Source organism: Hemicordylus capensis, chromosome 1, assembly GCF_027244095.1.
Source record: "Hemicordylus capensis ecotype Gifberg chromosome 1, rHemCap1.1.pri, whole genome shotgun sequence".
In the NCBI taxonomy this organism is placed as follows: Eukaryota; Metazoa; Chordata; class Lepidosauria; order Squamata; family Cordylidae; genus Hemicordylus; species Hemicordylus capensis.
In genome coordinates this window covers 251959252-251975112 of record NC_069657.1, presented here as the reverse complement: position 1 = coordinate 251975112, position 15861 = coordinate 251959252, and positions in this window count along the sequence as shown.

Below are 15861 nucleotides of genomic sequence, written 5' to 3'. Positions count from 1 at the left end.
AGTTACCATGAAGGCTGCTTTGAGCTAAAAGGCAGATAATACAATTTTTAAAAGGGAGCACCTTATGTGTATTTCCATTTAAGACAGTGTTACCAGGTTATGGCTTAAGTTTACAGTACCAGTTTTTGGATGGTCTAAGGACCATTATACTAGACTAGACATATATTACTGCCCTTTGAGCAGTAACACATGTTGACATTCCTGCCTTTAAAAAAGATTTAGAGGTCAGGTGTCACAGGCAAACTCCATGTTATTTTTTCTGAAATTTAGCAAAAGTGGGCCTGGGCTCTTGTCAAATAAATCATGTACTAAAATTAGGGCTGACACCAAAATTTCTCCAAAGTGAAATTTAAAAGAAAATTTTAGGATCCTCCAAGGAGAAACTGAAATTTAAAGAGGAATTTCAGGGTTTCTTCCAAAGAGGAACATCAGCAGAGGCATAACTATAATTGAACAAGTTGTTCTAGTAAGAACTAATCGCCTTCTTTCCTTTCACTGTCTCTACATCTGGACTAAATTTGGTGCAAATTGAGGTCCACAAGTTAAATCTCTTGCACCTCAAATGTTCATGTGTCCGCCATCTTGGATCAGAGTGGATGTCATCATTACAAACTGCACCATTGAGGTGTCCCTGTGTGTTACTCACTACAGCTGTTTCAAATTTGGTTCAAATCAGTTAGACAGCCCTCAAGTTAGTGCACTTGCACCTCAAAAGTTTATGCCATCTTAGATCGGGGTGGGTGACATCATTACAAACTTCACCATTGGGGCATCCCTATGTGTCCCTACAGTTGCAGCAAATTTGGTTCAAATCAGTTAAGCGGTTTACAATTTAGCCCATGTATGCCTCAAAGTAGCCACCTCATAGCGCAGCAGGGAAACAACCTGCCTAGAGAGCAGGAGTCTGTTGGTTTGAATCCCCACTAGTGTGGTTCCCAGAATATGGGGAACTCCTATATTGGGCAGGAGGGATATAGGAAGGTGCTGATAGGCATCATCTCATACTGCATGGGAGAAGGCAATGGTAGACCACTCCTGTACTCTACCAAGAAAACCACATGGCTCTGTGGTCACCAGGAGTCAGCACCTACTCAACGGCACAAACATTCCTTTCCTACGCCTCACAAGTTTACATGTCCGCCATCTTGAATAGGTGTAAATGACATCATCAAAAACTATGCCATTGAGGTGTCCCTGTGTGCCGCTCACTGCAACAGAAACCAATTTGGTTGAAATTGGTTAGGCAGTCCACAAATTAGCCTGCTTGCACCTCAGATGTTCACATGGCTGCCATCTTGAATTGGAGTGGTTGACTTCATTACACACCAAGCCATTAGGGCATCCCTATGTGTCCCTACAGCTGTAGCAAATTTGGTTCAAATCGGTTAGGCGGATCATAAGTTAGCCCACTTGCACCTCAGAAGTTTACACATCCGCCATCTTGGATTGGGGTGGATGACATCATCACACACTATGCTGTTGAGGTTTCCCTATCTGTCCCTATAACTGTGCCCAGTTTGGTTCATATTGGTCCAGGTGTTGCGAAGTTGATAGCAGGAGACACATGGACGGACACCGAATGCCGGGTGATCTCATAAGCCTACTGGAAAGTCGGCTAAAAAAGGCAGAGGGGGGACAAATGTCCCTGGACTCTGAGGGAGGGAGACCCACAAGCTTGGCAACAGCTTATTTTTTCCTCTCCCCCACGCGCCCCTCTGAAGAAGTTCAGGCATGGGCCCATCCCCTCCCTCCTCTCCCCTCTCTCTCTCACACACACGGCCCACTCCAACCTTGCTATGCCTCTATTTTATTTTATTTTTATTTTTATTTATTTTTGATTCCTATACCGCCCTTCCAAAAGTGGCTCAGGGCGGTTTACATAGAGAAATATTAAATAAATAAGATGGATCCCTGTCCCCAAAGGGCTCACAATCTAAAAAGAAGCATGAGATAGACACCAGCAACAGTCACTGGAGGTACTGTGCTGGGGGGTATCCCTGCTAAACAGCAGAGATTTTTCTCAGAAGATTTCTCCACACCCTTCTATTAAGTGGTCAGCCTAATTGTGGAGAGCAATATCTTTAATGTGATTAGCACTGACCAGGAAGTTGTGATGTTGCATGACGTCTCAACTCATTGCCGTAGAGTGGACATGCCAATCCCGCATTTTGCTGCCCAATAAGCAAAGCTGGAGATGTGATCTGCAGGAACCGTAACAGAATTAGTCTCTGGATTCCTTAGGCTCTCTTTTCTTCAGATCATGACCCAGGTGGTTAGGCACAAGAATGTCATGCACCACATACCATTTGACATGATCACAGAAACACACCCGCTTCACAACCACCCACATGCGCTCGACTGCAGCATAAATGGCATAGTAGCAGCACAAATGAAGCAAGGAGGCAATTAACGTGCCTGTGTGCAATGTGACACAAGCTCTGTCAAGGGGAACTGAAATGTTGGCCAGCACCTAGTGGCAGGTGTGGTCCTGCTGCTACCTGTTCTCTGTAAGGCCTTCCTCGTGAGACACCAAAGCAAGTTTTGCTCCTTGCAGATTGCTCTAAGGCTTAATCCACCTTCTTTCCTGCAACATTATTGCAGCCTTACTTAGCAAAAGGCGGAAGAGTGAATTGATTGTACCATAGTTAAACTCAACCACACGGTAGCATCTGGAATCTGCAAATCTGTTAGAAATCAATGTAAATGTACCACTAATGGTATAAAAAGCTTTTAGTCCAGCATAGTGACAGTGATCTTACATTGATCCTGTTAATGTTATCATAGGCAGAAGAATGTATTTCATAAACATGAAACTCATTTCGCCTTTTGTTTGTGGTATAACCAGAGGGCATGTTCTGTCAGACTGCCTGTAGCAAAAAGCATTAGTGTGCTGGAAATACATTTTGTATGCCAGCATTTACGTGGACATGATTGTGTTATATTTTTTGTCCAGAGTTGATGATGGTTGAAGCCTGAAATGAACATGTTTATGTATGCATACAGTAAGTTTGAACTGAGCTACAGAAAACATTCAATTCAATATATGGACTGTAGATTTCAAAATATAATGCAATACCAAAAAACATAAGTCAGTACCAAAATATAATTCAATAGCAGGCTCTGTCCAAGTCAGACTACTTGCCTTCTTGATGGCTCTGAAAAAAATTGGACAAATTCATAGGGCTGCCCAACTTCATACATCCTGCAGATGTTGGACCAACTCCCATAAACCCTGACTACTGGCCACCATAGCTGGTGATGATGGGAGCTGTAGTCCAAAAACAGCTGGAGGGCTGAAGTTATGCAGCCCTGTCACAGAGAATGGGTCTATCCATGACTATTAGCCATGGTTGCTAAATGGAACTTCTATGTTTAAAGGCAGTGTACCTCTGAACACCATATGCTATTATGACAAATAACTGCCTTCATATCTTATAAGCTTTTCAGAGGCATCCAGCTGACCACTCTTAGAAACTGAATGCTGAGCTACATGAACTTCTGGTCTAGTCCAACAGGCCCTTGCAATTCTTAATAGTCTAACTCCCTGGACACCTTTCCACTTGGTTCTTTCCCAGCCCTTCTACCTAAGATCCTTTTCACTAGATATTCGGAACTGAAGCTGAGACAAGATGCTATCGACACACATGTTCTACCAAGAGCTGCCTCCCTTCCAGTAGCTGAAAAGAACAAAACTGGCTTGGAGCAAAAACAGAACAAACAGAACAAAAACAATACAGAGTTCCTTCAAGAAGACAGTCCTGCCATTCTTTGGCCTCCTAACATGCCAGGAATAAAAGTGGAATGAAACCACTTTACAAACAAGCAGCAAATATTCCTCTCTGAATTTATTTGGGCAAAGAAATCTAGAGTAGCTCTAAGGACTTTGATCAGAAAAACATACAAATATGGAGTAGCATTACTTCATTTGCCTTACTATGGGTTAATTTGCGATATGGCTGCAAATGAACCCAACTACTACAGTGGGAATTGGCAAAAGAGGATATCTCTCATGTATCTCTCCTAAGATCAAGAGCACATTTCTTCTGACTGCAATGATTTAATTGGTGACATACAGAAGACAAGGACACTGCTCGACAGATACCCGTCTAAGTGCAATATATCAGATTTGGGATCACTGGAGGTTTTTCACACATGCCTCTATGCCTCAGGGTATCTGAAGAGCGAATCTGCTTCGCAGCAAATTCGAGGCATTTTAATTTGAGGGATTAGATGGACCATTCACACTGCCATCAGCACCTCCTTTGCATAGCCATCAGAACCTCCATCAACACCTTCCGAGAAAGCAGAAGCCCCGTAGTTTTTTTCAAAAGCTGCTGGAAATAGAGGATTTTTTTTTAACCCTGGACATAACTCAGGCTAAGCCAGAATTTGCAGCCTCCCTTCGGAGAAAAACAAAGTCCTGTCTGTCCTGGTCCCTGATAGCCCACAGGGAGGTCAGGTTAAATCCAGTGAATATGTGGACTGGCACACTCCAATCAGGAGTGGATTCGGGGGAAAGCCCTGTCTGTAAAACCTCCTGGAGAGTAAAATGGCTCTGGGTACATGTTTTATACTGCTTCCTTCACAAACACAAAGAAATCTTATGTAGATTTAACGAAAAGTTTATTCAGAAATAACTCAGCTTTCTCCTTTCCCTTCTTTTTCCTCTCCACCCCCCACACTTTCTACAGGATCCCCACTGGGACAAACTTCTCAACAACAAAATATTACTAGACAGAATACAACAGTACCTCTCCCCTGGAAAAGTTACTGTTTTACCATCAATTCAGCTCAAAGTTAGGAAAAGCTAATTTTGAGGTCTGATGAAAGAATGACATCACGTAGAGTTTAAAGGATCTACTCTCTAGTGGAGCTACTGAGATGTAACCACACAATTAGAGAAGAAAGAGAAAACGGATGAACAAACTATGGCAGAAACCCCAGTTTTTCAATATTTTTAAATTCACAGTTTCCTGCACAAAGAACTAGATTATCAAGAAAACATCCAGTCTTGTTTCAAGATACTACAAGTCATTCAAGCTGACATGAATGGTTAGATTTCAGCTTATCATATTATACAACAAGACAATCTACATGCAACCTGGGAGACAGTCTTCAGCTTACATAGGACAGAAAAGGGATGGTCAGAAGCCTGAAATTCATCCATTCATTTCTCTCTCTGAACAACTTTTTAGTGAACAAGTAATTTACTACATTGGTGCCTTATTCCTCAGTCAGACATTTCTGTCAGACTGGCTGTAACTTTGTTGGCTTATTATCAATGGAATTGTACATCTGCTGATGGAATGTCCAATAGTACAACATTTTTGGCTGGTAGTCTTAGGAGAATTGAGCAAAGTCATTAGCTATCATTTAGATTCGATCCACAAAATGGTTCTATTCAATTTTTAATAAAGGAGAATCCTTGCCATCATATGTTGGCAACATATGTGCTTACAGAAGTATGAAAGAGTATAGCCCATCACTGAAAACAATTAAACCCACTCACTTAGAATCAGTGGCACACAAACATCTGGGATATTGTCCAAACTTGAAAAATTAACATATCAGATGAGATGGCCAGTAGTTGCCAGGAGCTTTGTTACTAGCAATGCTTTTCTGCTGGCTCCCAGGGGACAATGACAGTAGGCCAGTTGCCCCTAAATTTGGCTCCTAACAAGCAAATTTGAAAGGGGAGCAGATGCACACCTTCCCTGTCCGGGATACCCTAAGTAGGGATGTGCACGAATTGGTTCGGAGGCCCTTTCATGGACCTCCAAACCAATTCGAAAGTCCAGTGTTTCAACCAGTTCAAAGGCAGGGGGATAGCTTTTAAGGACCTTTCTTACCCTCCCACACCACGTTTTCCCCGTCGGCGCTGTGTTAAAAAATGGTCCCGCGTGGTGGCAGCGTACCTCCTTGCCACACTGGTGCACATCAGACTGGAAGTACCTGGTGCACACATCACACGCATGCACACTCACCGGCTATTTCCAAGTGTACTTCTGGTCCGATGTGCACTGGGGCAGCAGGAAGGTACGCTGCCACCCCGCTGGACCATTTTCTAACACAGCACCGGTGGGGAAAACCTGGCAGGGTGGGGGGGGAAGCATCCTCCCCATCCTTAAAACAACCCCCACTTCAAACTGGCAGTTGCCGGTTCCTTGTACATCCCTAACCTTAAGTAGACCCCAGAAGATAACTAAAAGCAGGTTAACTTTGTGCCAAATTCACTCTGCACTCAGAGGGAACCTGAATCACCATCCCCTCCTTTCGCAAAGTATAGCAGCAAGCTAATGCCCCAATTAACACAGCAGGAAGAATGCAGATAAGGCTCGCAGAGGTAAATCTCCCCCCTTCACAAAAGAGTCAATGATAAAGACCAAGAGGTATACCCATTAAAAGTACTGATTGGATTATTGGACCCTCTGTCCATGCAGATTTTTTTCTTCTCACATCTGTGCACTCTGTTTTCATGACAAAAAGCCTTGGCATGCCTTGGCAATTCCCACATTGTTACACTCAGGAAGAGCGATCAGCAACAATGGCATCCTTGTTGGTTCCACCCAACATACCTCTTCAGTGGAAAAGACCTATTGGAATGCCCCCAGGATATGTTTTGGGGTATAACAAGCCAGAATTCCATGATCCCATGTGCTCTGAGTGTACCAGCTACCTTGCAGTTACCAGCAGCTTTGGGGGCTATTTACTGTTCACAGGCCACCACGCAAAGCTGTGTTCAGTTCATGCCACCCTTCAGATCGGCTTTCTTGCCCAGCCTGATCTGCCCAGTCTTCCTTGCTAACTTAGGAAGCTGGTCCTACTGAGGAAGCACCCTCGTGGATTCACCTCTATCAACCAAACCCTCCAACCTTCTCGCCCCTGATCGAGCTGTCCCTCAGGAACGAGGTCCTTCGGTTGTCCCAGAAGCCCAGAGTTCTCTTCGTCCAGTTCAGGTGATAAACATTTGCCCCTTGCTGGGCCCAACTCTATCTCTCTTCCCCTTTCTTGAATCCAACCTCCTCCTTCTCTAAAAAGCCTTTCTCTTGCCCATCTGGGAATGTATACAATTAGGACTTTAAGTTAAAAGGCCTCATTGCAGTTAAATGCATTTTTGATAGTAATATTGCTTTTACATATTTCTTTCCACTCTACCCCTCCCTACAATAAAGACTCTCTTTTGATTTTGAAACTTAAGTCTTGCCTCAGTCCAGTCATTTCCGGAGTCCACAATTTTGCGCAAATTAAATCTGACATGAAACTGTCCTCTTTGTGCTAAATTTCCCCACGCAAGCCCGAACACAAATTTAGGGGTGTTCACCAATCACCCCAGGGCAGTTTCATTAACAGCTTTTTCACACAGGGCTTTTAGTTCACACCTCCTCCATAACGGAGGGTGATTGTTCACATATCAGCCAGATTTACCCTGAAGTCCCTAAGAGTTATCAGGGAGCACTTCACACATTATTCGGGTTTTTCATTGCTTGTTAGAGTGTAGCCTGATTTATATCTGTGGTAAAAAAAAAATCCACTTTTGGGGAGCAACTTCAAAATCACACTAAAGCCTCACAGTAAACTTATGGTAAAGCCTGCTGTCTAAAAATGTTCCCGGAAAAGAATAAGTGTCTAAAATTATGATTTCCCTATATATCACATATAGACTCTAGATTATAGCAGTACAGAACCATATATTCTTATATCAACATACATTATAAAAGCCCTAAAGAGTTAAACTAGACAACAACATGCAAATAAAATACAAAATACTCTCTTTTGCTCCTTGTTTGATCCTGCTGCAAGATGGTACAGGTTTCATGTAACATCGTTTGTTGATTATGCAGCTGGATAGTTCTGATTTTACTTTTTAAACTTAAATATAGGATTTGCCTTATTAAGGTAGAAATAATAATGTGTAACAATTGAAATGACTTTAAAACTTTGATGCGTTTGGTGAATATGCGTTTTTTAAAAGATTGAAGGTGAAAATTTACATTCACCTTAAAAATGGTGAATGTAAAAAGGGGGACTTCTAGGAAGCTAGGCTTTAATAGTGGTGGTTCTCTTATATTTACCATGAGGCCCTCTCCAACCCCAGCATAGCACTCTCCAGTGGCGGCGGCAGCAGCAGCAGCAATAGTAGTAGTAGTAAAAGGATGAAATGTAGGAGATCTAAGAAGCAACTTTAGGGGGAAACTTAGACAAAGTGATACCTACTACTTTTACCACTTCTTCTTCTTCTTCTTCTTCTTTTTCTTCTTCTTCTTCTTCACACCTGATCCTCAGAGCACTGAATCATTAATTATATCAGAACTCCCGCTTTGCGTATTAAGCAGCGCCTATCAAATGGACAACTGTTAGGATAACATTCAAATATCAAAGGTAAAAACTACGAGAGGCAACAATTGAACTTTATATTGTGTAAGGCACAAAACCAAAACGTTCATAATTTTATAATACATTAGGAGCTCATGCACTGGATTGTTAAGAATAATGGTTCATACAAAGTAAAAATGTCCATCTGAAGTCCAGATGCAAAATAGAAAAGAGTCCCTGTACCTTTAATGAGTTGTATAGGAGATAATTTCAACAAGTTGAGTTTTTCTTCACCTCTGGCTTAACAAGTGGCACCTGTTGAAATTTACTCTTTTGTACTGAGGAAGATCTGCCTCTGGCCACTCTAACAACAAATGATGGCCAACCTCTAGTGCAGTTCCTTGCATTTTGTCATGATCTAGGGCAAAAAATAAATAAATAGCATTATTCTTCACTCAACAAAGAGTGTGAGCTTTAACTGTCACACATTTGTGTAGTAGGTTAGTGGCCTGGAACATATAGTCGTTCGTTATCATTTACACCATGTGAGGCACTTGAAGAACAGGCAAAAATGTATATGCAGATTAGCTGAAGAGTTCTTGATCACTGGTGTTCCCTTTTAGAGCTGCTCCTGCTCCCTGTCCCATCCTTGCTTTTTAAAAGGCAGACCGTGGAGCAGAATGGCAGGAAGTGATTTAAGGATTCTTCCTTCTGTTCGGTTTTCCCACCTGCTGCTTTTCGAAAAAGCAGCGTAGTTAGAACAGGAGGTAGGATGAGGGCAGCAGAGGTGGCATAGATGTACAAATGTGCTATTACTATGTGAGGTTTGGGGTGGCAGCAGACCAAGTAGATCGCCAGAAGTGGCAGCAATGGCCAATTTGCCACTTCCTCCAATCCACCATCTGAGGTAGCTATCTAACCTGACTTCATTAGTGGGCTAGTCCTGCATTCTATGTATTGACTATGATCAATAACTTGACCATTATGGTCAGGTTGTTGACCATAACTTGACCATTTTGGAAGGAGAAAGGCTGGATTTGGAAGGAGAAAGGCTGGATATGAGTGGTGCACACAGACTTATCAGCCTCTGTCGTAGTACTGCCTGTGTGTGTACCTGTGTGCATGCATCAAGGGGTGAAAAAGAGTTCTGTGGGACCCAATGGTGATCCCTCTGTGTGTAGTTGCTGTTTTAGATAGTGTATCTGTGGTGTTCGACATACAAAGGCACAAACTATACAATGCAATGCAGTGAAGTTTACAAATTAGTGGATTAACTCCTTCAAATGTGATGCCTGAACATACATGACCATGTTTTCTCCATCCAAAAAGATAGGTAGGCTACTGGAAACAGCTCAGACAAATTGACACTGTTCTCTTTAAAGTTAATTAACTGCACAGAATCTTTAAGAACTAGTTTATCCATTTGTGTACAACCTCATCATGACGAGTTTGTCCGGATGACTTTGACCCTTGATTTTCCAGGTTGCAACCATGATCAGCAAGTGTTTACATTTCCTGTAGTTACAGAAGGCTTCCATTGACATTAATGAAATGTGTATTTGTTTCATCTTACAAAGCAATGTCGATCAGTAAACCACAGGGATGCAGCTGGGTACAAATAATTGCCTAAACAAGCCAGGCCATGGTATAAACATGCAAATGAGGTGATGACAGGCATACTAAAAATAAAGGCAGGGTTGCTCCATAAGGTGGCTCATGAACCACTTTCATAATGATCTTCTGGCACTGCCAGCAAAACATCCCCAAACTTGAATCCTCCCATTGCACTGAATGTCTGTGCATCTTGTCTTTAATCCTCATCTAGAGCACCCAGGCCACAGAAACTTGTGGACAAGACTCTGATCAATGCCGCAATGCATGATGTCATCACAACCCGTCTAGCTCCTTTGGACACAGTGATGGGGATTTTCTTGACCCTCATTGTATATCCTAGTTCACCTCTTAGCCTCCTGATTTGCTTTCCTTGCCAAATTCCTGGGCTGTGATTTCAGATGCCAGAAGCTTTTATTAATGTGCTATAAACTTTTATGACATTGACTCTCATGTTGTAATATTTGCCACAATATTTGAATGTCATTAATGCAAGCAACCATTGGCCTAATTACCAGTAGGCTACAATCAGAACCAGTTCAGATTTGCTTCATTGTTTTCGATATTACCCGAATGGGTGTGTACAGTCATGATGTTTCCTCCTAAGAAGTTTTTTCTTTGTTTATTCATAAACAAAAGTTTGATGATTTTTGCATTTCATTTACTTGGTAACTTACCCTAATTGCAGTGGACAGCAACACTTGTGTTTTTGAAATGTAATTATTTTTAGGGTTCTTGTGGCTTAATGCTCCTTTGATTCCAGTTTCACTTGACTCTGTCCAGCAATGTTGCCCTATATCTGAAGAATGCTTTAATCTGTTTCTGAAGGATCATCAGGCCATCCCATTTCCCTTGTGAGTATGCCAGAACAAAACTGCATAAACAAGCTTATTAGCATGTGCATAACTAGAATGCAAGAAACTCTTGAAACTGAGACAGCAAACCATAAGTATCCCAAATGAGCATAATTTAAACCAAATTAAATCTGTTGATAGCAATGAAACCCAGTTAAATTAAATTTAAGTCTGCCCTCTTAAATCTGTGAATTGCACAAGTAGTCTCTAGTCCTGAAGTTCTTAGTGGTTCTCAGATCCATGGCTTATAAGTCTGTAACGTTAAAAAGCTTAAGTGTTATGGCTCAGGCCACTCATATTGGACCAGAACTCATAGCCCTGTGGGCCAGGCTGAGGCCTGTGTGTCTTTGCCAGCAATTCCAATGGGTGATTCCCTGTTGCAAGGCCTCACTCAACTCTGAGTGAAATGTTTAACTCCTAGGAGACAAGCTGGAAGCTAATCCTTTACTTCCTCTGACAGAATGCTTGCCATGTTGATGCCACCTATATTGTTTTGCCTTAGTCAAATGCATTGATTAACTAGCCTCAAACATGTACCCTTTTGCTGGTACTTTGAACATTCTTTTTGATAATTACACTCTAGGTAGATGTACACAAGAAGTACTTTAATTGCTGTCTCACGCATATAGCTTAGCTTCTTCCTTCTTAAAGAACCCCTTTTGACTTTTTTAACACTCTTTGGAGCAAGAGGCACTAGAAGCCTGCCTCTTAGGCAAAGACAGTCCAACAACTTAAGAAATGCAGCTGTTTGGAGAACAAACTGAGAAGCAAATGGCTTCCTGAAAACAAAAAGACAGTATGCAGAGGATGCCGTTCTGAACTGAAACCTAACAAAGAAAGAGTTTTGTCATGAGTGGGAAGTTTTATGATAAGACTGACTGACACTTTTGAGATCCATGACTGAAATTGCCATCTTGAAAGAATTCCTCCTAGTACAGGTCTATAGGATCTAGCGGCTATAAAAAAAGGGTCTCTGGACATGGCAAATCAGCAAGCTTTGCCTAACCACAGATCTGTGCTCAAGAGCGATCCCAAAGTTCGCTGTTCAAGCCACGGGGCTAAAGCAGGTATTCTTTCCATGGACGGAGACTGTCTGTGACCTCTGCTGCGCAGTGAAAAGTCAAGACTACCCAGCCATGCTGCTCGCTCGCTCTCTGCCTTGCTCTGAGCATCTACCACCAGCCTGCTTGACTGCTTGAAGCCTGCACCATCCCCAGGCCCCAGCAACGAACAAGTCCTTTGAAGCCTTCTTTGTGAACCTGGTGAGATGCCTGTTCAACGAACAGCTCAGCCTGCTTCCCTTTCCCTCCTCCCTACTAATCACTGCCATCCCTTTCCTAAGCCCTCCCTTCTTTCTTCTCTCTCTGTTTCTCTCTAAATGTTTTATTAGGATTTGTTAGACAGCTGTAATTACTGATTGCACACACATGTGATAGCTAGGCACATTGCACTACACCTTGAATCGGAAACATGTTTAATTTGGGTGACCTGTTTGAATTTTATCCTGATGAGCAACTTTCCATAATAAAGCCCATTGAACTTTCTGAGTGTGTCTTCCTCTATCTCTGTTTGTGCGCTCAGATCCTACATGGTCACCATCTACAAGAACCAATTCAGTTTATGTATGATGTGACTTTCCCTCTTTCCCTCTGAGCATATACAGAGTGCGAAACCAGGTGTAGCTCACAACAAAAATCATGGATCACTCATCGTGCCTTGCATCTGGGAGCTGCCAAGCCTCTGGAAGGAGCCATCAATCTCCCCCCACCTTTGGCCAGGACTCCCACCCAGAGGCGCTCTTAACCCTGGACTTCTTGGCCAAAGTCCAGGGCCTCCACACCCCCTGGGGGCCCCCAAATCCCTTTTAGTCTGTCCCGAATGGTGTGGTCACATTAAAAATGTGTTTAAAATGCTCTGTGTGTGGGTGCGGGAGGCCTCCAAAAGCCTTTAGGTCCAGGCTCCAAAATTACCTACGTGTACTTCTGCTCCCCCCACAGTTGTCGCCAGCCACCTGCAGCTGCTGCCGCCAGCCGTCTCTTTTGGCGGTGTGCCTGGCTCTGCCCATCCTCCTTCCCTCAGCCAGGAGCCTGGCCGATGGAAGAAAGATGGGAAGAGCTACTGAAGGAGGCGGCTGGCAGTGCACACCCCAGCTTGACTGGTTCTGCCCATCCTCCTTCCATCAGCCAGGCTCCCAGCCAATGGAAGAAGTGCTTGTACGTGTTTCTGATAGAGGTCCTTTGGCTGCTTGCCCTTCTCTCATCCTTCCATCAGCCAGGAGCCTGGCTGGTGGAAGCAGGATGGGCGGAGCCTGGTGAGCGATGGGGGGTGCACAGAGGGTGCTGCCACAAGTGGGGAGGTCCCCGATGATTGAACATGGGTCTCCTCTCCCCTTGCTATGTCCCTGTTATTGCACCATTGTAAATATGTATAACCCACCTTTCCAGCATTAAAATAACAAGGCAGATTAGAAAAATTAAAGCAAACACAATCGTACAACAAAAAGAACCTTTGGAACTTGGGTGGTCAAAAAAGAAACCACCAGTAGAACTCCACATTTTAATGACTCTCACATTGCTGTTAATTTTGTAGAATTAGCCACAGTTGGATGTGGCAAGAAATAAATTATATTCTACAATAAACCTACCTTTCCTCTCATTTTTACTGCTTGTAATTATTTATCATTATTTTTTTACTGCTTGTAATTATCCTCTCTAATGTGTTATATTTAAATAACTATGGGATGCTAACAATATTGACCTGCCTTTTATAGACCTGTTTTAAGGACTGAAGAATAATGTTTGCCATATGAATGCTAAGTATTATTAATGCAGCCTCAGCCCAAGTTTATGTCTTGCAGCAATGGGGCAGAGCACAAAGCGCAGACACCTGCCTGATCCCATCAAAATGCATGGGATAATTTAACATACAAATCTTAGAACCGCATTGCATCTGATCAGTGGGGCTACTTCCCAGTTCTAAGGTAATTGTAAGTTACAACCTCATTCAGATGTACTCAAAGGAGTGAGGGAGGGCAGGCAAGAAGTATGGAAGAAATTAAGTAAGTAGACTGGTGTATTTTAACTGTGTATTCTTTTATCTTGTAAACAGCTTTGAGATTTTACTGAAAAGCAGCATAGAAATCCAATAGATAAATAATAAAATTGTACTACTTGTTGATCTTTTGCTCTGTATTTTGCGCGAATGAGACTCTCTTGTTGGGCTAGAAAAAAGAACTCAAACATTGCATTAATGGCTTCCAACCCATGTAATGGTTTGGAATTTTAATGTTTTTCTTGTTTTTGGAGAGGAGACATTGGCTGACATGAGGAAAATATACTGAAGTAGTTCCATTGAAATTAAGTTGTCCTGATTTCAGTGGGACTACTCTGAGTAATTCTCCTCATCATGTCAGCCACTATTTATACTTTGTACCAGCTCCCGGTGGCAGTTGTTATAGATGGTTCACCCTGAATCAAGAAGCCAACTTCACTTTGTTTTTCAAAAGCATGGTCAGTAGGTGTCTCCTTTTACTAAGCACCTGGCATTACTATTACCTCAGCCATTGCCAAACTCTAGATAAACATACAAAAGGGAATTAATTCCTTTTCTTTCATTGCCTTCATTTCTGACACCTTATTTATTAATTTTGATATAATTCTTGTACTCGTCTGTGTGACTGTAATAAAGGATTTGATTTGATTTGATTTGACTAAGACTGAGACAAACTTGACTTGAGCATCTTGCAGAAATTCATGTGGTAGAGGACAATGGCTTTGTGGGTCTGGGGAAGCTGAAATTGTCGTTCATTCCCCCCCCCCACCCCAGCATAATTCTTAGAACTCTACATAAAGTACTTATTTTTCAGTGCTGAAAACTTATCTGGGAAGATCTGCAGATTTTGTTAATTTCTATTAGTTGATAGTAGACCTTATGTAATAGCAGGGGGGCGGGGGGAACAGCCATTTTCCTTACTGCAACAGTTAAAACATGTGACAGACTAATATATGTGATTATTCTGAGTCAACTGTAAATCATTTAATGTGTGATGGCTTTGTCATTTGGTTGACTGATTTCCATAAATGTGTAAATTCTGCAAAATTGATCTGTTGAGACTCAGAAAAGTACTACTACTACTACTACTACATTTTGTCTGTTATATTAGTTTGTCTTTTCCCCCCAGTGCTTAGTTTTGTGTGTGCATAGATTGATAGACAGACAGACAGTCAATGAAGCTCTTCTCACAATCAGTGAGAAGATCATCTGGAGGGTCTGTGGGGAGAGCGGGCATAGCCCGCCCTCCCTGCAGATGGGCAGCCTACAAGCCCTGGGCAGCCAGATCAGCCGCCCACATGACTGCTGGCTCCGTCATGGAGCTGGTGGAGGTTGCGGGGATCAGGTGCCACCCGGCCCCCGGAAGTTCCAGGATGCCCTGTGTGAGCACGTGTCATGGGGCATTCTGGAGAGACCCCAAGGACGGGAGGCTGGCTGCAGTCTCCTGGTCGAGGGTCTACTTGTGTGCCGCTGTGCACTGTGGTGGCACATGAGCAAAATAATGAGGCTAATGGAGTGCTTACTCTGGTAACCTAATTGAAGGGGAGAGGGAATTAGGCAGGCTAGCTGCCTTGGAACCACCGGGCTCGCCTGCAAGCCTGATGGTTCCGATGATCAGTAGAAAGCGGGCTAGGTTCCCTTAGCCCTCTTTCTACTGATCGTGGGAATAGCTTCTATAACTATATCTATAACTATATATCTATATCTATATCTGTATCTATCCATCCAGCTATACTTTGTGGGAAAAGACATCATGATAGTTAAATCTCTTGGGCATGTCTACACTAAGCATTTTGCATTGAGACTGGGAGTAAAGAAAGGAAGATATTTCTTTTTTAAAGCATTATTAGCTGCCTTTCCAGTTATCAAGGTTGCAGTCAAAAACAAATAAACACTGCTGAATAAACACACAAAAACAGACGGCCAATGAAGCCAATGAAATTAGTCATCTGATTCTGAGTCAAAGACCAAACAGTAGTGGTGCATTTTGCACCCAATTGAGAGAGAAATGGCAGACCTCGGAGGCAGACCA